Source organism: Rhinoraja longicauda, chromosome 2 (genome assembly GCF_053455715.1).
Source record: "Rhinoraja longicauda isolate Sanriku21f chromosome 2, sRhiLon1.1, whole genome shotgun sequence".
NCBI classification, from domain to species: domain Eukaryota; kingdom Metazoa; phylum Chordata; class Chondrichthyes; order Rajiformes; family Arhynchobatidae; genus Rhinoraja; species Rhinoraja longicauda.
The window spans coordinates 302669-324047 of NC_135954.1; the positions used below are offsets into that span (position 1 = coordinate 302669).

Consider the following 21379-nt stretch of genomic DNA (forward strand, 5'->3'; position numbering starts at 1 on the left):
AGGCAAAATTATTAAATGCTTAAGTGATTTTATTGTTGCGCTGTTCATTGTGACAGAGAGGGGAATTGTGTGGACACTGCCCTGATTATTGTTGAGCAGCCTTGCATTGTTCCTGCACCATATGGAACGCAAAGCTACAATCCAACATCGCCCGTTTTAATATTAAATAATATTACAATACCAACCACATCAGTACAATGACCTAAATTAATAACCACAACAAGCAGATCATTCAACTCACAATTACTGTGCTTTTGGGAGCCAGGTCTTTATTTGCTATTCGTTATTAAAATCCACTTGTTATTGGATTTTGATAGGCTTTTCTTCAGCAAAAATTATAACACGTATATTGTGCTTGGAAAACGTTGGCGTATCTAAGTGTATCATAGTGAGAAATTATTATTATATGATCAATATTGTGTATTAGCATTGATGATGAGGGGCTGTTATTTAATCCCACTGACATTAAAATGGCTTTGAGAAATATTTAACACGTTTCATGAGTGCAATGTGACCACACATGGATACCGTGCTAACATACATGTGTCCTGTGGAAGTTGCATTCTAGTTATGTCTCAACATAGTGAAATACTGAATACACGGACAATCCTAATTCTCCACAAACCGCAATGTTCTGTCTCACGTATTCTCACTGTGAGAAAATGAAATAATGGAAGGAACTATTTGAGGAATATCGCTGCATTTCATGGTCGGTGGCCTCCCCTGCAATGCTGCAGGAAAGCCACTGCCGACAAGCAGCATTGCTCCTCCGCACCCTGCTGCAGTCAGGAAATCTGAAAGTGTTTCAGTCACGGTGCACGAGAATTTCCCCGTCGAAAATCAACAACCGTCTGACGGGAACAATTACCGGTAGAACCTGAGCTTCAATCCACCTGTTACCCGCCACGCTTTGTCCTGCCTCTCCCCTTTCCCAGCTCTCCTCTCCACCCCCCCCCCTACAATCAGTGTGCGGACGGGTCTCAATCCATGTTCTCCAGAGATGCTGCCTGACCCGCTGAGTTACTCCAGCACTCTGTGAAACGTCACCTATCCATGTTCTCCACAGATGCTGCCTGACCCGCTGAGTTACTCCAACAATGTGAAACGTCACCTATCCATGTTTTCCACAGATGCTGCCTGACCCGCTGAGTTACTCCAGCACTCTGTGAAACGTCACCTATCCATGTTCTCCACAGATGCTGCCTGAGCCGCTGAGTTACTCCAGCACTCTTTGTCCTTTAGTTTCCCAGTCAACCACACAACCCTCCCATTTCCCAAAATTCGGAAGGTGATGAGGGAATTTAAAATATTGCATTACAGAGTAACGGCCTGGACATTGATGTCCTTCCGCTGAACATGGTCAGTGTGCAGCTCAACGTCAGGCATCACTTCCAATTAGCTTTTCATGACGTATCGTGAAATCTTACACAAGTCTTGCCACAAGTCCGTCAACGCCTCAATGTTGATGAAGTTTTAGTTTAAGGATGCAGAGTGGAAACAGGCCCGATCGGCCCACCGAGTCCGTGCCGACCGCTGATCACCTTGTACACTGACGCGATCCTACACACACAGGGGACAATTTACCAAAGCCAATTAACCTACAAACCTGTACACCTTTGTGGTGTGGGAGGAAACCAGAGCACCCGGAGAAAACCCACGCGGTCACGGGGAGAACGTAATAACTCCGTAAAGACAGTGTTCAAGATCAGAATCAAACCCGGGTCTCTGGCACTGTGAGGCAGCAGCTCCACCCTCTGCGCCCCTGGTGTAAGCTTCAGGATGAGCGTTTCCCCCCCCCCCCCCCCCCGACACTCCTCCCATCGTGACCCCAGCTCCCCATCCCATTGGGAGTTTGACCCTCAATGTTGACCTGCTCCTCCTTCCACAGAGGCTGCCTGACAGGCCGAGGTCTTCCAGCATTTTCCAGTTTCTTGTTTAGTTAGTCTTCCTGTTTCTTGTTTAGTTAAAAGACACAGTGTGGAAAAGGACCCTTCAGCCCACCGAGAAGGATAGGTGGGGGGTGGGGTAGAAAGCTTAGCGAATGGTGAAAGGCCTGGACAGAGTAGATGTGGAGAGGATGTTTCCACTGGTGGGAGAGTCTAGGACTAGAGATCAAAGCCTCAGAATTAAAGGACGTTCCTTTAGGAAGGAGATGAGGAGGAATTTCTTTGCACAGAGTGTGGTGAATCTGTGGAATTCATTGCCACAAGAGGCTGTGGAGGCCAAGTCAGTGGGTATTTTTAAAGTGGAGATTAATAGGTTCTTGATTAGTACGTGTGTCAAAAGTTATGGGGTGAGAGCAGGAGATGGGCGTTGAGAGAGAAAGATAGATCAGCCATGATTCAATGTGCTGAATAGCCTACTTCTCCTATGTCTAATCCACACCAACCATCCATCACCTGTTCAAGCCAGTTCTACGTTCTATTCTAAACCCACTTTCTCATCCATAGAAACATAGAAAAAAAGGTGCAGGATGAGGTCATTCATTCCTTTGAGCCAGCACCGCCGTTCAATGTGATCGTGGCTGATCATCCAGAATCAGTACCCCGTTCCTGCTTTTCCTCCACATTCCTTGATTCCGTTAGCCCCAAGAGCTCTATCTAACTCTTTCTTGAAACCATCCAGTGAATTGGCCTCCACTGCCTTCTGTGGCAGAGAATTCCACAGATTCACAATTCTCTGGTCCTAAATGGCCGACCCCTTATTTTTAAACAGTGACCACTGGTTCTGGACTCCCCAACATTGGGAACATTTTTCCTGCATCTAGCTTGTCCAATCCTTTAAGAATTATATATGTTTTTATATAGGACTGAGATGAGGATTTTTGTTTTCACCCAGAGAGTTGTGAATCTGCGGGATTCTCCGCCACTGAAGGCAGTGGAGGCCGATTCACTGGATGTTTTCAAGAGAGAGTTAGATTCAGCTCTTCGGGCTAAAGGGATCAAGGGATATGGGGAGAAGGCAGGAACGGTGATTGTGGATGATCGGACATGATCACATTGAATGGCGGTGCTGGCTCAAAGGGCCGAATGACCTCCTCCTGCACCTATTGTCTATGTTTCGATTCAAGATCCCCTCTTATCCTTCTGAATTCCAGTGAATACAAGCCCTGTTAACCCATTCTATTCTTTCATCACATGTCAGTCCCGCCATCCCGGGAATTAACCTGGTGAACCCTGCCCCTCAATAACAATCCCCTGCACACACTGGGATACAATTTACAGAGGTCAATTGACGTCTTTGTAGTGTGGGGGGGAAACCGGAACGCCCGGAGAAAACCCACGCGGTCACGGGGAGAGAAGGTCCAGACAGCGCCCGTAGTCGGGATGGAGCCCGGGTCTCTGTGGGGCAGCAGCGGCGGGTTTGCTCCACGCTGCGCTGTCTTTGTGTCGGGAGGATTTGCGGCGACCATTTCCGCAAAAAAATGCCAGCAACAGGCAGCTGCCTGCGGGGCTGTAGTTGTAGCTGGATCAGTGCGGGGCACAGTCACAGTCACAGTCACAGTCACAGTCACAGCCACAGCCACAGCCCATCCATCCCCCCACCCCCAGCACTGTTTGATCTCAGGGAACCAAAGCCAAGAGTTAATGCAGCCACTCGATCACGCAGAATGCAAAGGAATGTGCGTGATTAGTCTCTGCGTAACGTGGCCGCCCCGCGCCCCTTTGTGTTGCAAACTCATTGAAGTTTGCTGAGACTCTGTGAAGTAAAGTAAAAAGTTGCTCGACAGCGAGGCGGACTTGTGCAAAGGGAGGGAAGTTGCAATCAGCCACAGCCAACGCAAGGGAGTTGTGTTGCAGCGGTGCAGGGGGCATTGCACCCGTGCGTGGGGGTGGGGGAGGCTGCATTGCAGCGGGGGGGAAAGGTGCATTACAGCCGCGCATGGGCCCATGGAAGTTGCACAGCACGGGGGGGGGGGGGGGTGAGAGTGTATTGCACCCGTGCAGGGGATGGGAGGATGCATTGCAGCGGGGACTGAGTGTATACAACGCGCAGGGTATGTGGAGGTTACAATGGTAGGTGGGAGGCGTTGCAACCGTGCAGGGAATGTGGAAGCAGCATTACAGGTCATGTGCATGTTGCATTGCATGAGCCATGCAGCGGGCGTGAGGATGCATTGCAGCAGTGCACGGAGCGGGAGATTGTATTGCAACAGTACAGGAGCTGTGGAAGTTGCATTGCAGCCGTGCCGGTGTGGAAGTTGCATTGCAGCCGTGCCGGTGTGGAAGTTGCATTGCAGCGGGGAGAGAGTGCATTGCAGTCGTGCAAGAGCTATGGAAGTTGCATTGCAGCGGGGAGAGTTCTTTGCAGCCGTGCAGGGAGTGTGGAAGTTGCATTGGAACAGGAAGAGTGCATTACAGCCGTGCAGGGAGTGTGGAGGTTGCATTGCAGCGGGGAGAGTGCATTGCAGCAGTGGAGGCAATGTGGAAGTTGCATTGGAGCGGGGAAGTTGCATTGGAGCGGGGAAGTTGCATTGCAGCCGTGCAGGCAGCGTGGAAGTTGCATTGCAGTCGTGCAGGCAGCGTGGAAGTTGCATTGCAGCCGTGCAGGCAGTATGGAAGTTGCATTACAGCGGGGGAGGGGAGTACATTGCAGCCATACAGGCAGTGTGGAAGTTGCATTATTGCGGGGGGTGGTGCATTGCAGCCGTGCTGGCAGTGTGGAAGTTGCATTGCAACAGGGGAGAGTGCATTGCAGCCAGTGTGGAAGTTGCATTGCAGCCGTGCAGGCAGTGGGGAAGTTGCATTGCAGCGGGGGAGAGTGCATTACAGCCGTGCAGGCAGTGTGGAAGTTGCATTGGAGCGGGGAAGTTGCATTGCAGCCGTGCAGGCAGTGTGGAAGTTGCATTGCAGCCGCGCAGACAGTGTGGAAGTTGCATTGGAGCGGGGGGGGGGGGGGAGGTGCAAGTTGTGCAGCGCGGGCCTGGATTCGCCGCTGCGCGAGCCGCCGCCGGGACTACAGCAGCGGGCCGGCCCACTGCGGGCCGGGGGTGGGGGGGGGGGGGGGAGAGCAGAGAGGGAATGGCCGCCTCTGACGGTCCTCAGGCGCGGAATCCAACCGCTTGATTGTGCAGGGATTATTGAACTGCAGGTGTGCCGGCGGCAGTGAGTGGGGGAGGGGAGGGGGAGTGAAGTGTATGGTAGCTCTCCCCCCCCGGGTGTTGGTGCGGCCCGCGCACTATTTGCCGCGCGGAGGGGCGGCCGCGTCACCGCCGCTTAAAGAGCCGCGCCGCCGCCCCGCGCCATCTTGGCGGAGCCGGAGCTGCGGGCGGCGGAGGGAACGAGACAGAGCGAGCGGTGAGACGGAGGGAGGAAGCGGAGCCGGGGGGGGGGGGGGGGGGGGTGATGATGGGGGGAGCGGGCCAGGCCGGGTGATTGTGGGGGGGGGGGGGGGGGGGGGGGGGTGATGATGGGGGGAGCGGGCCAGGCCGGGTGAGGGGGGGAGTGAGGTGAGGGGCCGGGTGATTGTGGGGGGGGGGGGGGGGGGATGATGGGGGGAGCGGGCCAGGCCGGGTGATTGTGGGGGGGGGGGGGGTGATGATGGGGGGAGCGGGCCAGGCCGGGTGAGGGGGGGAGTGAGGTGAGGGGCCGGGTGATTGTGGGGGGGGGGGGGGGTTTGAGACGCGCGGGCCGGGCCCGGAGAGTGGGCGCGGAGGCCGGGTGGGCGATGAGAGCGGGGGCGGTGGGTGAGGTGCGGGGCCGGGGGGAGGGGGGGGCGGTGGGTGAGGTGCGGGGCCGGGGGGAGGGGGGGGCGGTGGGTGAGGTGCGGGGCCGGGGGGGGGGGGGGGGTGGGCGGTGGGTGAGGTGCGGGGTCGGGGGGAGGGGGGGGGGGCGGTGGGTGAGGTGCGGGGCCGGGGGGGGGGGGGGGGGGGGGCGGTGGGTGAGGTGCGGGGCCGGGGGGAGGGGGGGGGGGCGGTGGGTGAGGTGCGGGGCCGGGGGGAGGGGGGGGGGCGGTGGGTGAGGTGCGGGGCCGGGGGGAGGGGGGGGGCGGTGATGGGTGCGGGGCCGGGGGGAGGGGGGGGGCGGTGATGGGTGCGGGGCCGGGGGGAGGGGGGGGGGCGGTGATGGGTGCGGGGCCGGGGGGGGGGGGGGAAGGGAGCGCGAGGACGCTCCCCGGGGCCGGTTTTTCGGTTGAGGGGGTATCTGCCCCGGGGGGGGGGGGGGGGGATGTTTACTCCAGGGCGCGGGTGCGGCGGGTGTTTACCCCGGGGTGAAGGTGGGGGGGGGGGGTGGGAGTGAGAGGTGAGGGGGGTGTGGGTGTTTACCCGGGGTGATGAGGAGTTTACCTGGGCAGGATAAGATGGGGTTTACTCGGAGTTTGTTAACCCCAGGACAGTGTTTCCCTGCCTGGCCCGTGGAGTGGGGGTGATATGTACCCGTGAGAGCGGCTGATATGTGCGTGTGTGGGGGGGGGGGGGTGATGTTTTCCCATGGGAGCGGCTGTTTTGAGTGTGTGTTGGGGGTGATGTTTACTCCTGAGGGGGGGGGGGATGTTTACCCGTGGAGTGGGTCGGGGTGGGGGTCATGTTTACCCGTGGAGTGAGTGTGTGTGTGGGGGGGGGGGGGTGATGTTTACCCATAGAGAGTGTGGAGATGGGGGGGGTCATGTTTACACGTGGGAGCGGCTGTTTTGTGTGTGAGTGGGGCTGTGGGGAACCCTGTAGATTTCCGTGGAGATATTCCTGTGAACCTTGGAGAGGAAATGGGTGGTTAGTTCCCCAGCAGCCGTTTGCGATCTGAAGAATGTTTTTTTGAGTGACAAGCAAAAAGTAAATTTGCTCATGAAGAGTTTAAAAAGTATCGTAGAGTTGCAGAGAAAATAATCTATCGTTTCATGTATATAATATAATTTACCTTCCGCGGACGATTGATAAAGTATACGCATGATTTTCGAGGATCGGGTTTATTTAAGTTAGCTGCCTCTGGGAAGTTTATGTGTGAAAGGGGATGTAGTATAAAATAGTTCTCAGACTGGAGGTAGGCAGTCTGAAGAAGGATCCCTGACATGAACCGTCACCTATCCACGTTCTCCAGAGATGCTGCCTGACCCGCTGAGTTACTACAGCACTCTGAAACGTCACCTATCCATGTTCTCCACAGATGCTGCCTGACCCGTTGAGTTACTCAGACACGCTGTGTATACTAGATGCCAGCATCTGCAGTTGCCTGTGTCTAGCCACTTACCTGCTGTGCGAGCAGTTGTTCACCACTCGGGAGTGGGCTGGCTCTGTGCTTCAGTGGGCAGGCCCCGACTGGCCTCTACTCGGGCGGGTGGAGCTTATTTCATGGGTTAACCCTAATCCGAGCTCGCAGAGAGAGGTTGCATTCAAATTGTTTTCGTGCAATGCTTAACGACTCATTAATCTTCAGATGAGTTGTGTGTTTTCAGATAGTTGGAAATTTACATTTTAAAATATTTTTTTGGTAAGTAACGGAATAGTTTGAGTCATCGAGGAAGGATCTCCTGTTGTGGAGGGTTGGAGGCATTGAGATGATGCTGATCAGAAATAACCTTGGTGTGTATCAAACGTTTTCTTTGGAAATTTCCATCATTTTTGTAATTCCAATATGTTCTTTGAAATGATTTAATAATTGAAGTTTATGAGTGGATATGGGGCAAATGAGGCACGGTCAGAATGCTGGCATGGTGGGCAAGGACAATTTGTGTAAATTGGGTGCGATCCTTGGGGAAATGGGGGGTTGTCTATGCATGATAGTGTTAATGTACGGGGATCGCTGGGCGGCACGGACTTGGTGGGCCGAAAAGGCCTGTTTCCGGCTGTATATATATGATATGTTGTGTAAGGGTGGCTTTGCCCTGTGTTTAGACACAAAATGCTGGAGCAACTCAGTCTGAAGAAGGGTCTCGACCTGAAACGTCACCCATTCCTTCCCTCCAGAGATGCTGCCTGTCCTGCTGAGTTACTCCAGCATTTTGTGTCTACCTTTGATTTAAACCAGCAACTGCAGTTCTTTCCTACACATTTTGACGTGTTTGTTTTGCGTGGGTGGGAAAGGAAAGCATGAATACCAGCCAGAATCTTGTGGCCATTGAGGGGGTTTACATGGGGGAAAGTGGTGGCTTATTACTGGGCATTCGAGCTTCAACTAATGTACATATGGATACATGAATGAAAACTGTTGAAAGGCAAAACGTCTGTGTTGGTGGTTTTCCTTGTGCAGTTTTAACCAAATCTTTATGACATGTGTATTTACCAGTTGTCTAGAAAATGGATTTTGCCACAAATTTCAAACTAAAGATTATTTTTAAAATTTTACTTTAGTATAAATCGGTGATAATTGAATGGTTTAGTTTTAATTGTGGTACATTTCATAGTTCAAAGTGTTTCATACATAAATGGTTGTTTTTAACTGTTTAAATGTGAACGGTTGATATGGTTTAATGGGCTGCTTTGATTTAACGGTTGTTCTAAACAGAAGTTAGATTTTGCTCAAGGATTGTCTTCATTTTAATGTGCTTTATACTCTTTAGTTTTAGAGATACAGTGCTGAAACAGGCCATTTGGCCCACTGAATCTGTGCTGACAAGCAATCACTCTATACACTAGCCCACACTCTCTGGACAATTGTTTTTACAAATACCTAATTACCAGTGTACGGTTTTAGGAGTGTGGCAGGAAACTGGAGCATCTGGAGAAAACCCACGCGATCACAGAGAGAACATGTATCCGTAGTCAGTATCAAACCCGGGTGGGTTTCTGGCGCTGTAACGCAGCAACTGTCCCACTTGTTATTTCTAATACTGTGTGAGCTATGATGATGTGCACTAATTTTATTGTAGTTGCAAATTGTTATGAAGGTACAAATTGTACCAGTGCCCCAGCAATGAAGATGCACTTTAATGAATGTCGGTCGACCAGTTTCTGTAACATGTCGTTGTCCATTGATAATTGGGATCCATTGCCCAGACCTGCAATGCTTGAAACCAGTGTTTCTCTCCAGAGTTACCTGGGTCTGTGTTGATCTGCTGAGATTTGATTTGTACAGCACTAATCTGCTTCACTGGAACAATACACTTTATTGTAACCTGCTGCTTTGATTTAAGTCTGAGATGTGGTTGACTTGTTTTCTTTTATTAGTGAAATATATGCTGCCTGGAAGCTGCATGATTAAAACCTGCAACTCTTCAAACTGAACATAGGTTTGCATTTTAACTTCCATTGCCTATAACCTTTTTATTATATTTTGTCTTGCATTTCCAGTTGAGTGAAAGCTGAATGAGACTGCAGCTCAAGTAGTCTTTTGGATGCTAAATATACTTGGTTTTTATATATTTTTAATATTTTTTCCCGGAAAAGTGTGGGGGTGTATATATATAAAGAGTTTTAACATACAAAAGATGATTTGAGCTGCAGTGTCACATCCAAATTGAGTGAATTGAATGAGATGTTTACTTTGTATAATTTACAATCTTTCCAAGTTTGGCTTGATGCACAGATGTTCCTTTGTCTTCCTTCCAAGGTTTTGAAACCTTATTACCTGTTTTATCAATAACATCAAAGTTGGAATAGCACTGGTGAAGTTAAAGTTGAGTAATTTGTACTCTGATTATCTCCTTCTTTCTCTTGCTCATCATGGCCAGAATCCATTGGATATATTTGGAAAACTAGCAATATGAGTGGTGAATTTGTAACTACCCTTCTGCTTTCTAATGAATAGCCAAGTCGGTTCCCCACTACCATGGGAATATTTGTGATACTGTACAATATAAAGTATGGTAATTGAGAGCATCGCATTTCAATTTTGTTATTTGCTGCATTCCTGGTTGTTTGGGACAACTTTAGTTGTGTTAGTGCCGGGCTGCAGGCCTACAGAAGGCATTGGTATTTAGCCAAGTGAATTATTAACCATGCCTGTTGTTTGTCACAAATCTAATCACCTTTACATGCGTCGTTGGTAAAGGTAAGAGACGCCTTTTTCATTCTTTTACCACTTAACGCTGGCAACTGACTGAACAATTTGGTGCCAGCTAGATTGGATCTCTATTGTTTGTGTAATCATGTATTGTCTTTCTGCTGACTGGTTAGCACGCAGCAAAAACTTTTCGCTGTACCTCGGTACACGTGACAATACACTAAACTGAAACTAATTTTCTTTATGCACAAAACCACTTTGTTCACTTGCTACTACGTTGTAAATGTAGGAAAAAGAGGTTGGTCTTGATGGAGTCATAAAATGTAACGTTTAGTCATTGATGGCTTTTTGAATCTTGTGTAATTAGGACTGACCTTTTCGAAGGATGCCCATCAGCCTTTGCTCAGTGCATGCAGACGGTTTGTTCCAATGCACAATTCCCTCGGCCAAGATTGCTGGCCATTCTACTTACATACTAGTATTCAGCACATTTGTCTGCACGTAAATACAAATGTGTGTGTTTAAGAAAAAATAAAGACAGAGCTGGAGTAACTCAGCGGATCAGGCAGTATCTCTGGAGAACATGGATAGGTGACGTTTCACAGAGTGCTGGAACAACTCAGCGGATCAGGCAGCATCTCTGGAGAACATGGGTCGGTGACGTTTCACAGAGTGCTGGAGCAACTCAGCAGGTCAGGCAGCTTTTCTGGAAAACATGGCTAGGCGACGTCTCACACGTCATATAGTATGAGTTCACTCAAGCCATACATGTGCACCCATTTTGTTGGTTCCTCTCTCATTCACCTGCCTATTACGTGCAGTTCGCCCTATCAGTTCCTATTTTTTAATCTATCTGGAAACTTTCCTCGGTATTTAAGATTTTTTGTCATTACTTCCTGACGTAAGGTTTTTGCACTTTTAAAGACAATAGACAATATGTGCAGGAGTAGGCCACTCAGCCCTTCGAGCCAGCACCATCATTCAATGTGATCATGGCTGATCATTCACAATCAGTACCCCGTTCCTGCCCTCACCCCATACCCGCTGACTCCACTATCATTAGGAGCTCTATCTAACTCTCTTGAAAGCATCCAGAGAATCGGCCTCCACTGCCTTCTGAGGTAGAGAATTCTACAGATTTACAACTCTCTGAGTGAAAAAGTTTTTCCTTGTCTCCGTTCTAAATGGCCTACCCCTTATTCTTAAAATGTGGCCCCTGGTTCTAGACTCCCCCCAACATTGGGAACATGTTTCCTGCCTCTAGCGTGTCCAATCCCTTAATAATCTTATATGTTTCAATAAGATCCCCTCTCATCCTTCTAAATTCCAGTGTATACAAGCCCAGTCGCTCCAGCCTTTCAACATACGACAGTTCAGCCATTCCGGGAATTAACCTAGAGAACCTATGCTGCACTCCCTCAATAGCAAGAATGTCCTTCCTCAAATTTGGAGACCAAAACTGCACACAGTACTCTAGGGCCCCGTACAAATGCAGAAGGACATCTTTGCTCCTATACTCAACTCCTCTTGTCATGAAGGCCAACAGGCTATTAGCTTTCTTCACTGCCTGCTGTACCTGCATGCTTACTTTCAGTGACTGATGAACAAGGACACCCAGAGATCTCTTTGTACTTCCCAAACATTATTTCCCCTTCGTAAATCCATGCTGGCTCGGAACGATCCTGTTACTGCTATCCAAATGTTCCACAATTTCTACTTTTATAATTGACTCCAGCATCTTCCCCACCACTGATGTCAGGCTAACTGGTCTATAATTTCCCATTTTCTCTCTCCCTCCTTTCTTAAAAAGTGGGATAACATTAGCTACCCTCCAATCCACAGGAACTGATCCTGAATCTATAGAACATTGGAAAATGATCACCAATGTGTCCACGATTTCTAGAGCCACTTCTTTAAGTACCCTGGGATGCAGACCATTAGGCCCTGGGGATTTATCAGCTTTTTGACCCATCAGTCTACCCAACACCATTTCCTGCCTAATGTGGATTTCCTTCAGTTCCTCTGTCACCCTAGGATCTCTGGCCACTAGAACATCTGGGAGATTGTTTGTGTCTTCCTTAATGAAGACCTGTTCAACTCGTCTGCATTTCCTTGTTCCCCATAATAAATTCACCTGCTTCTGTCTTCAAGGGACCCACATTTGTCTTAACTATTTTTTTCCTCTTCACATACCTTTTCGTGATGGAGATGCTAGATACTGAAGCAGGTGATTGATGAGCATGAAGATGTTTCTATTCGTGTGCAATACCACAATTTCTGGCTGAATACACTACATCTGAGGGAATTTGGTCAAATCGGTTTTCTCTGAAAATATGGAGCTGGGTAGAATAGGCAATTGAAACAAATAGAGGCAGTTAAGAGGCAACTGGATCAAAGGTGTTGAGAGGAGTTGGTATGGAGGTGTAGAGTAGGGTTGAATGGCCTGTTTCTGTGGTGTAGGGATAGGGTTGAATGGCCTGTTTCTGTGGTGTAGGGATAGTGTTGAATGGCCTGTTTCTGTGGTGTAGGGTAGGGTTGAATGGCCTGTTTCTGCGGCGTAGGGCAGGCTATGAAACGTGCAGACTGCTTGGCCAAACTGGTGGGGTAAAATGGCCGGTATTAACGTGGCCCTGCAGTGCACTTCAATGGATCCTCTTGAAGGACTGGAGTGGAGCTGGTATCCAGACTAGTCATATCTTGCTTTATACCCATTCCAGTTTACTTTCATTAAGCTGCAGGCTGGCAAGTGCCAACATTGCAAGATGTAATGTGTAGTTGCTAAAATACAGTGGCTATGTGAAATGTTTTAATGTGAATCTTCTTGGAGCTGTTTTGAAAATATTGACCCATTTTCACTGTATTTGCTGATGATGTAATACCCCTGAATATTTTGCCGAAGATTGCATAAAGTGAATGACGCAGGCATGTTTCTTTGCTGGTGAGAGAGAGATGCCCAACCTAATTCTGCCATTTGCTGCTGGGCCCGAAACCCTGGAGGTGAGTTTCTCAGGAATTTAACCAGCTGCTTTCACCTCGTCAGCTGTCCTCGGTCTCCTCCATTGTCAGAGTGAGACTAAACGCAAATTGGAGGAACTGCATCTCATATTTCACTTGGGCAGCTTACAGCCCATTGGTATGAACATTGACTTCTCTCATTTCCGGTAGCCCCGGCATTCCCTCTCTCCCTCCAACATCCAAGTCGCATTAGCACCCTACTAACAGCTTACAATGGCCTGTTTCCTTTATCATCGTTACTTCTTTGCATATCTTTCATTCATTGTTCTTTATTTCTCCACGTCACTGTCTAGTCGATATCTCTCTTTTCCCTTATCCCTAACCAGTCTGAAGAAGGGTCTCGACCCGAAACATCACCCATTCCTTCTCTCCTGAAGTGCTGCCTGTCCTGCTGAGTTACTCTAGCTTTTTGTGTCTATCTTTGCTTTAACCTTTAGTTTAGTTTAGAGATACAGTGTGAAAACAGGCCCTTCGGCCCACCGAGACCTATCTCCTGGGGAATCTCTTCTTTTTGAAAAATCTAGATAGATCCCATGTAATTTAAGAAGTTACTTTTGGGCATTTGACAATAAAATACCCTTGACTCTCAAGTATAGAGTTGGGACATCAACTTATAGTTCTACAAAATATTGGATGTTGTCTTGACTGGCGATCTTGAGTGGATCTGCTGGGATTGTTTTCACTGGAGTGCAGGAGGCTGAGAGGTCACCTAATAGTTTGTAACATTGAGGGGCATTGATTGGGTAGATAGTCTAAAGCTAGAGAGCATGGTTGGAGGTGAGGGAAAAGATTTAAAAATGGCCATGAAAGACCGTCACACGGAGAGTGGTAGGTACACGGAATGAGCTGCTGGTATAAGTGGGTACAGTTAGTTTGTTTAAATATTTTGGACTGGTTTGTGGGTAGGAAAGTTAGGGATGTCGGCAGATCAGGCAATGGAAGTAGCTGAGGAAGGCAGCTTGGTTGGCATGGACTCATTGGGGCATAGAGCTGTTTCTGTGCTGCGTATGAATCTATAAAACCTTGCGGCTGAAATAATGGCTGCTTTGATAATTTCTGCACCACACTATTTTCCTGTAAGGTCGTGACTGGGGCTGTATTAGTTCTTGTTTTGGCATAAACCCAGCTCATTTGCTCTGTGCCTCACCTAATAAAAGGAAAGAAGCCTCATAAGGGATAGGAGTAGAATTAGGCCATTTGGCCCATCATCTATGCCACTCAATCATGGCTAATCTATCTCTCCCTCCTAACCCAATTCTCCTGCTTTCTCCCCATAACCTCTGACACACGTACTAATCAAAAATCTATCTATCTCTGCCTTAAAAAATCCACTGACTTTGCCTTCTGTGGCAAAGAATTCCACAGATTCACCATCCTCTGACTAAAGAAATCTCTACTCATCTTTCTAACAGGAGAAAATCTCCTTCCTAAGTCCTGGGCGGCTTTTCAACCGGGATTTTCAAAATACCCGTTTCATAAAAATGGTTGCATATTTAATAATCCTTTTCCTTTGTCCAAGTTAACATCCATCTTCCAAACCGCGGCCACTGTTGTGATCCACCGCCTTAACTGTCTACTATCCTACCAGTTTGGCATCTGCAACCCTAACCATCCAACCCCATTCCCATCCACAGGATAGTAGAGGTGGGGAACAACTGTAGAGTCAGCACTGATCACGCAACACACCACTGGTCACAGCCCCCCCCCCCCCCCCCCCCCCCCAGCAACATAGATAGGATGTGCCCATCCTTTGCTTCCAGGCCAGATGGAGTCATACAGCACCGAAACAGGCCCTTCTGCCCATACTCGTCCCACACACCTTTGTTTGGCCCATATCCCTCCAAACCTGTCCTATCCATGTACCTGTCTGGCTGTTTCTTAAATGTTGCCAACTACCTCCTCTGGCAGCTCGTTCCGTACACCCACCACCCTTAGTGTGGAAAAAGTTACCCCTCGGATTCCTATTAATCTTTCCCCCTTCACTTTGTCCTCTGGTCCTCAATTCACTTATTCTGGGCAAGAGATAGAAACAGAAAGTAGGTTCAGGAGTAGGCCATTTGGCCCTTCGAGCCAGCACCGCCATTCAATATGATCATTGCTGATCATCTAAAATCAGTACCCTGTTCTGGCTTTTTCCCCATATTTCTTGATTCCCTTAGCCCTAAGAGCTAAATCTACCTCCCTCTTGAAAACTTCCAGTGAATTGGCCTCCACTGGCAGGGAATTCCACAGATCTACAACTCTCTGGGTGCAAGGGATTTTCCTCATCTCAGTCCTAAATGGCCTACCCCTTATTCTTAAACTGTGACCCCTGGATCTGGACTCTCCCAACATCAGGAACATTTTTCCTGCATCGAGCCTGCCCAATCCTCTTAATGATTTTATATGTTTCTATAGGATCCCTCTCATCCTTCTAAATTCCAGTGTATACAAGCCCAGTCGACCCATTCTTTCATCATATGTCAGTCCCACCATCCTTGGAATTAACCTGGTGAACCTACGCTGCGCCCTCAATAGCAAGAATGCCCTTCCTCTCATGATTTTATACACCTCTATAAAATCACCCCTCATCCTCCTGCGCTTCAAGGAACAGAGTCCCAGCCTACTCAACCTCTCTCTTTCGCTCAGACCCTCTAGCCCAGGGAACAGATGTAAAGTTTGCATCCAATTTGTCCCTTTCCCATGGATTCCATAAGCTTGTGCTTACTGGAGCAGCCCTGGCGGGCATGTGCTAACGATCCTGCTGAATGGGCTTCTGTGTGGCCAGAGAAACGGCTCACTTGCATGCTGGCATTTTGACCACATTTCTGTCATTGGGTGGGTTGGGGGGGAGGAGGGGGGGGAAACGCTTTGTTGTCGATGGCAGCGATTGTGTTTCAAAGTGGAATTCGGTCCTAGATAATATTTCTTGTGTAAGCAATTAGGTAACTCATAAACTAATAAAATGCAGAGTTGCTCTTGTTGCTAATTTTTAATCTTTATTTTTAAGGATTTAGATTTTGATGTTTGCCATAAAGTAGTCTACATTGTGTGAGTGGAGTCCAACAGATTTCAAGTTAATCCTGGCTGCTTTCATAGTTCATTTTCATAATGGCTTCCTGCTTTGCAGTTTATAAATACTGTAAAGCTGGTCTTTGTACAATACCTACTTTATTTAAAAGAATTCTTAACTTGTGCCAATAGCAGCAAAGACTGTCTTTAAAGTTGTGGTTCTGCAAATGCAATCAGTATGGCACATTGGAAGGAATGCTGGTGTAGTGTGGTTACAGGGAGGTGTACAGAGACTGCTGCTGCTTTGAAGTTAGTCAGATGAATTCCATATGTGTGGAGGAGTAATGAACAGCAGCTTTGGAGAGTGCTGCATGTCGTTTGGGAAATGCTGTGTTGGAGTTTGTGGGAATGTGGGTGCTCCAAGAACCGGGAGTTGTGGTGTTCGAGTGGGATCTGCCAGCTGGCTTTCTTTAACAACAGATCAGTTGGCAGTCATTTATCAAGAGTAAACACGTGGCTGATAACCCTGTGCATTCCCAGATACTAATTAAAGTAACTTTCGGGGTACTCGGCTGGCTACTAGGCTAACAATCAAGAATTTGTACTTAATTTTCCAAAGTTGGAAAAGCTAAATCTAATTAATCTGGAAGAAGCAGTCTTCAGTTAAAGTGCACACACTACCTTGAGGTTACTAATCCACATTGTTTTACCAGAGCAGGTTTCCTACACAAAATAACTTCCTTTTACTGGAATATTCAAGAGTGTTTTATTGTCATATGTCCCGGACAGAACAATGAAATTCTTATTTGCAACAGCACAACAGAACAGGACGCTCTGTCACCAAGTTGATTGTAACCTGGTCTCTGGCCTACCAAATGCTTTGTGTATGGATTACGTACATGTTTAAGAAGAAACTGCAGATGCTGGTTTAAACCAAAGAGAGGCAGCATTTCTGGAGAGAAGGAAAGGGTGAAGTTTCGGGTCGAGACCCTTCTTCAGACTGGTTAGGGATAAGGGAAATGAGAGATATAGACGGTGATGTGGAGAGATAAAGAACAATGAATGAAAGACATGTAAAAAAGTAACGATGATAAAGGAAGCAGGCCAATGTAAGCTGTTTATGGGGTGGAAATGAGAAGCTAGTGTGACTTGGATGTTGGAGGGATAGAGAGGGAATGCCGGGGCTACCTGAAATGAGAGAAGTCAATGTTCATACCACTGGGCTGTAAGCTGCGCAGGCAAAACATGAGATGCTGTTCCTCCAATTTGCATTTAGCCTCACTCTGACAATGGAGGGGACCGAGGACAGAAAGGTCTGTGTAGGGACCGAAGAAGGGTCTCTACCCGAAACGTCACCCACTCCTTCTCTCCTGAGACGCTCAGTTGTCCCGCTGAGTTACTCCAGCTTTTTGTATCTATCTTCAAGGTTTGTGTAGAAATGGGAAGGAGAATTAAAGTGTCCAGCAACCGGGAGATCAGGTTGGTTCACGCGGGCTGACCGAAGGTGTTCCGCGAAACGATCGGCCAGCATACGTTTGGTCTTGCCGATGTATAGGAGTCCACATCTTGAACAACGGATACAGTAGATGAGGTTGGAGGAGGTGCAAGTGAACCTCTGCCTAACCTAAAAGGACTGACCACCCAAACCACCCCCTCCCCAGGTACCTTCCCCAGCAACTGCAGAAGATGCAACACCTGTCGCCATACCTCCTCCCTCGACTCTGTCCAGGGACCCTGACAGTCCTTTCGGGTTAGGCAGAGGTTCACTTGCACCTCCTCCAGCCTCATCTACTGTATCAGTTGTTCTAGATGTGGACTCTTGTACATCGGTGAGACCAAATGCAGACTGGGCGCTCGTTTCGCGGAACACTTGGTGGTTCACAGCCCGCCTGAACCAACCTGATCTCCCGGTGCCGAACACTTTAACTGTCACAGTTAATCTTGTGGTTGTGGAGGCACATGCCCTTTTTCTCCGGGTGCTCCGGTTTCGTCCCACATTCCAAAGATGTACAGGTTTGTAGGTTACTTGGCTTTGGTATAATTGTAAATTGTTCCCATTGTGTGTAGGATAGTGTTAGTACGGAGATCGCTGGTTGGTGGGCCGAAGGGCCAGTTTCTGCGCTGTATCTCTAAACTAAACACTGCTGTTTTCAAATATTTGCTTTAGCAGAACTTCAAAGAAATAGAGTAAATGTTGTTTCTGTTTGTCTGCTGGCATTTCTGTGGAGACAAAATTCAAAATGATCTGTTGTTGGCACTAATGTGGAGCAGTGTTTAAGACTGGAGACCATGGGAACTCATGCTCCTGTCCCATATTGACGCGTGTGCACTGTGTTGTGGATATTAATGATTACGGCCTTGACTGGCCTGGCTTCGCGGGGTCAACTTTCCACACTGATTGCAATGCTGGAACATGAAGGAAAGCAAATATATGCTTGATATCTGACTCTTGGTGCTGTTGTGAGGTGGCATTGCAGTTGGGGGTAGTAAATGTTAGCTTTGGCAGTGGCGTGATATCTGAGTGAATGAATCATTAAGCCGTGCCTGAGACTGTTGTACTTGCAGCTCTTGGGCCATTCCCTTCCAGGGACTGACCATGTGGCAAACAGAGTGGTGTCGTCTTGTTCTGATTATACTTTGAGTTTATTTTGGAACCTGCCTTTTTGTCGTGTAAGAAGACTATAATTTTGTCTGACTGCTGAGCATTAGTTGCTGTGGGAGGAACAAACGGTGTGAATACAAAACTAAATCTGTACGTTGGACTCGGCTATGACTCACATGGGTGTGGAGAAACTTCTGCTGTCGAACACAAAACTAAAGGTGAAACCTGATGCTTTAATTGACTGGAAGATGCAAAAGCAATTACCGTTTAACAGCCAAGCCTGGAGAAATGTCCCAGGGACAAAGTAGCTTTACAACAAAGATGTAGGAACAAAGAACAACACGTGCTTCTGTATACCAAAGGTCGACCGACATGAAGTGCTGGAGTAACTCAGCAGCTCAGACAGAGTCTGATCAAGGGTTCCGACCTGAAAACTCATTCATCTTTTTCCTCCACAGATGCTGTCTGACCGGCTGAGTTACTCCAGCACTCTTTGAAACGTCACTATCCATGTTCTCCACAGATGCTGCCTGACCCGCTGAGTTACTCCAGCACTTTGTATCTATCTTTACAGCAGAGATAGACACAAAAAGCTGGAGTTACACAGCGGGTCAGGCAGCATCTCTGGAGAGAAGGAATGGGTGATGTTTCGGGTCGACACCCTGGATTAATAATAGCTGATATCATCCATGTTTGTGCTGCAAGGCAGTTGTGACAGAGCTCAGTGTGATTAATAAGTTGGGAATTTATGACTAAATTCAGTATCTACTTTGAAATGTAATCATGCATTTGGTGATTTTTGTTTTTAGTTTGTTTTCCCTCGGTGTGGGAAGAAACATCACCCATTCCTTCTCTCCAGAGATGCTGCCTGACCCACTGAGTTACTCCAGCATTTTGTGTCTATCTTTGTGGGAAAGTACATGTTGGATTTGTGAGAACAAATAGGATTTTTAAAATATAATTACTTATGTATCAGATGTCAAATTGGATACTCACTGCAGTTTAGTTACTTTCAAAATTGTGGATCTCAAATTAAATGTGTTTGTTTCTATTGTGTTGTGATGCTGATTTCGGATGGGTATTCTAATAAGAGTTGTCTTTATGAAGGGAAATTGTGAAATGTGCTTAAATTCATTTGAGTAGTTTCACAAAATACATTGGGGCCTTGTGAATATTGAGAGATATTATCCCAGCACCTTTCCAGCTTGGGAGGTAGGTCACCACTCATGTTTCAGCTTGCTTCTCATCTTCATTAGATCATTAGTTGTGTTTCTAGCTTTGGAGGACCTAAAACTGATTGCTAATTCCAAGTGGAATTTGTAATTTCTGTGAGGGAGAGGACAGGATTGGCCTTGGCAGGGAATCTGCCATCCTGGGGAAAAGGTAAAATGAAGGTTTGCCCTCTAGTCATAGAGTCATGCAGTACAGAAACAGACCCTCTGGTCCAACTCATTCATGCTGTCCAACATCTACACTAGTCCCATTCGCATGTGGTTTGTCCATATAACTCAACCATTAAGATGTCAATCTTAAATGATGTAATAGTATCTGCCTCAGTTGCTGCTCCTGGCAGCTCGTTCCATTTATAACCATATAACCATATAACAATTACAGCACGGAAACAGGCCCGTTCGGCACTACCAGTCCACGCCGGCCACTTTCTCTGACCTAGTCTCATCTACATGCTCTCAGACCATAACCCTCCAATCCCCTCCCATCCATATACCTATCCAATTTACTCTTAAATAATAAAATCGAGCCTGCCTCCATCACTTCCACCGGAAGCTCATTCCATACAGCCACCACCCTCTGAGTAAAGAAGTTACCCCTCATGTTACCCCTAAACTTTTGTCCCTTAATTCTGAAGTTATGTCCCCTTGTTGGAATCTTCCGTATACTCACCATCCTCCGAATGAAAAGGTTGCCTCTTGGCTTCCTATTAAATCATTCCCCTCTCACGCTCTCTGGATCTTGATTCTGTGCATTCACCTTATCTATATTCCCTTCGTGGTTTTAAACACCTATAAGATCACCCCTCAGCACCCTGTGCTCCAAGGAATGAAGATAAGGTCCTAGCCTGCCCAACCTCTCCCGAGAGCTCAAGTCCTGTCAATGTCCTCGTAAAAGTCTGTGAGCTGACTGGTGAGAGGAATAGATTATAGGAATATTCTTCATGAGATGAATAGATCGGGTAGATGCACAGAGTCTTTTACCCAGAGTAGGGGAATCGAGGACCAGAGGACATAGGTTCAAGGTGAAGGCGAAAAGATTTAATAGGAATCCAAGGGGTAACTTTTTGACTCAGAGGGTGGTGGTTGTATGGAACAAGCTGCCAGAGGAGGTCGTTGAGGCTGGGACTATTCCACTGTTTAAGAAACAGTTGGACAGGTACATGGATAGGACAGGTTTGGAGGGTTATGGACCAAGTGCAGGCAAGTGTAGCTGGGACATTGTTTGCCAGTGTGGGCGAGTTGGGCCGAAGGGCCTGGTTCCACACTGTATCACTCTGACTCTCTGGTGCTGACACCACTTCTTCATCCTCAGCAGAAGAATCTAAATGCAGCCACTCCCTGGATTACTGAACTCTCTATAACCCAACGGTTCCGTCTGCCAGTCATGCTGTTGGCTGAGATCACAAAAGTTCATTAGTACAGATTTCATTAGCAAATTTGCACATTTGCAGATGATACTAAGCTGGGGGGTAGTGTGAATTGTGAGGAAGATGCAATAAGGCTGCAGGGTGACTTGGACAGGTTGTGTGAGTGGGCGGATACATGGCAGATGCAGTTTAATGTAGATAAGTGTGAGGTTATTCACTTTGGAAGTAAGAATAGAAAGGCAGATTATTATCTGAATGGTGTCAAGTTAGGAGGAGGGGGAGTTCAACGAGATCTGG

The 21379-nt window shown here is 47.7% G+C and overlaps 1 protein-coding gene across 5 annotated transcripts in view; it reads left to right on the top strand.

Annotated features, from left to right (window-relative positions):
* The window catches only part of LOC144601533 (catenin beta-1), a 58677-nt gene that overhangs the window by 2303 nt on the left and 34995 nt on the right, over window positions 1-21379 (top strand). Inside the window, exon 1 of one of the 5 annotated variants that reach the window (XM_078413753.1) lies at window positions 5180-5297. The exons of 2 other annotated variants lie outside the window; for them this stretch is intronic. The gene's annotated coding sequence lies outside the window, so the exon portion shown is untranslated. Of the gene's footprint in view, window positions 1-5179; window positions 5298-7493; window positions 7517-21379 lie in introns of those variants that run through there. 2 more of the 5 variants (XM_078413749.1, XM_078413764.1) reach the window with 2 other exon arrangements.